Source organism: Tachyglossus aculeatus, chromosome 3, assembly GCF_015852505.1.
Source record: "Tachyglossus aculeatus isolate mTacAcu1 chromosome 3, mTacAcu1.pri, whole genome shotgun sequence".
Taxonomy (NCBI): domain Eukaryota; kingdom Metazoa; phylum Chordata; class Mammalia; order Monotremata; family Tachyglossidae; genus Tachyglossus; species Tachyglossus aculeatus.
The window spans coordinates 80,839,577-80,842,064 of NC_052068.1; the positions used below are offsets into that span (position 1 = coordinate 80,839,577).

General features: G+C 43.4%; 1 non-coding gene across 1 annotated transcript; it reads left to right on the plus strand.

The window, feature by feature from the left end:
• Positions 1 to 388: 388 nt before the first annotated feature.
• On the plus strand, positions 389 to 526 carry LOC119926150. Its single transcript, XR_005450054.1, has one exon. It is a non-coding gene; the product is annotated as a small nucleolar RNA SNORA7 (small nucleolar RNA).
• The last annotated feature ends 1,962 nt before the right edge of the window (positions 527 to 2,488 follow it).

A 2,488-nucleotide genomic window follows, 5' to 3' on the forward strand; every position in this document is an offset into this window, starting at 1 on the left:
TGCCTTTTCTATCCCTGGCAGGCTGTGGGGGAATCGGGTTAACCATTCAGAGCTTCTTCTTGCATGTAAAATGGCAGAAACCACATCGTTTCTGAATGTCTGCAGCACTAAGCTGAGCGAGGAAGTGGACAGAAGGACCAGGAGCAGAAATGTGGGTTTCAGAACACAGGCAGAGGAGGGAGAGAACACTCATGGTCAAAATCCAGAAGATTGTTGAGGAACAGGGGATGATGGCAGTTGGAGAAGGCCACCCTAGAGGGGACTGTCTCTACTGGGAATGAGGAGGAGACAGAGTGGAGGGGTTCTGGAAGAACAGATATGTCACCGTGGATTAAACCTATCAGAAGATTGAAAAGATTTCACTGATTTATGTGCCTAAATAGTGTTAATGATCTTAGGATCACACCTGGAGAGTTTCCAGTACTCTAACAGTCTTGGCTACAGGAGGGAGAGTCAAGCAGAGGCCTACCCATTCCATTCCTAGCTTGGGCAGTGGCTAGTGAGTGGAAGGCCATCTGCTACAGGTCAAAACTCACCCATGCTGGACAGCAGTTGCATGGGAGAGAGTCGAGGGCGGAGACTAGAGTTTACTGCACGGAGGGCGGCAATGGTAAACCACTTCTGTATTTTTACCGAGAAAACTCTATGGATACACTATCAGAACGATTGCAGGTGGAGAGTGGGATGTTCCGGGAAAGATGCATTCATGGTGTCTCTAAGGGTTGGAAACTACCTGACGGCATAAGACAAGAAGCAGCGTGGCTCAGTGGAAAGAGCCCCAGCTTTGGAGTCAGAGGTCATGGGTTCGAATCCAGACTCCGCCACTTGTCGGCTGTGTGACTTTGGTCAAGTCACTTCACATCTCTGAGCCTCAGTCACCTCATCTGGAAAATGGGGATGAAGACTGTGAGCCCCCCGTGGGACAACCTGATCACCCTGTAACCTCCCCAGTGCTTAGAACAGTGCTTTGCACATAGTAAGCGCTTAATAAATGCCATTATTATTATTATTATTATTAAGAACAGTCTCGACTACGGGAGAGTGAGTCAAGCAGAGGCATATTCATTTCATTCCTAGCTTGGGCAGTGGCTAGTGAGTGGAAGGCAATCTACTGCCAGTCAGAACTCAGCTGTGCTGAGCACCAGTGACATGGGAGAGAGTTGATGGCGGAGACTCAACTTTACTGCTTGGAAGGAGGCAATGATAAATCACTTCCATATTTTGACCAAGAAATCTCTATAGATACACCACCAGAATGATTGCAGAGGGCGGTGGGATGTTTTGGGAGAGATGTGTCAATGGCGTCGCTATGGGTCAGAGATAACTTGACAGCATAAGACAAGACAATAGAGCTAATGGATCTGCTGCTAATCCTATGGGACCCAAGACAATCTAGAAAAGTAGAATAAAAATGAGAGTTGGGCTCAGACAGACAGGAAATTTCTTTCTTGGAGACCTTAACCTCATGTGTGTTTGATTGTGATTGTGATTGTGAGCCCCATGTGGGACAACCAGATTACCTTGTATCTATATACCCCAGTGCTTAGAACAGTGCTTGGCACATAGTAAGTGTTTAACAAATACCCTTATTATTATTATTATTACCTGTTCTTGGACCTGAACTCTTAAGACCAAAATATGAATTGTTCTTGGTTCCCAATATCAATCAATTAATCAACTGCCTTTTTTGAGCCCTTACTCTGTGCAGAGCATTATACTAAGGGTTTGGGAGAGTACAACACAGTTGGAAGATGTGTTACCAGCCCACAAGGAGCTTATAATTTAGAGGTAGGCATGAAGATAAATTGTGGAGATATATATAGATAGATAGATATAGATCTCTATCTATATCTATCTATCTATCTATAGATAGATATATCTACATCTATCTATATAGATATATCTATCTATATCTATCTATCTATCTATATGTATATGTGTGTGTGTGTGTTCCATAAAACTGAAAAAAAGTACATGGCCGTATGATTGTAAGATCACTAGATTGTAAGATATTTGAGGGCCAGGGTTAGATCTGCTAACGTTATTGTATCACACTCTTCCAAATGTTTTATTCAGTTCTTCACACACAATAAGCATTCAATTAATACCACTGATTGATTTAGTGTTCGATAGAGTGAAAGCTCCTTGAGAGCAGGGATCATGTTTATCCACTGTACTGTGCTCTCTGAAGTGCTTAGTACACTGCTCTGCACAAAGTAAGTGCTCAATAAATACCATTGATTGATTAATTGATTACAGAGAAGGGATGAGTTCAAGCTGCTTACTGCTCCAGGCAGGGACATCTGTGGACAAAATACTTCAGTTTCCCAGGCTTAAAAGTGCAGGTGGCTTCTCTCCTGCCTCTATTTTGTTCAGGTGTGTCAGGAGAGGAGGAAAAGGGGGTTGCGCTTCTTTCCTGCCCAAAGAAAATTTGGGTCCAAACCAGATTTTTCTTTCAGAAATCCTCTTCCAAATAACACACCTACCC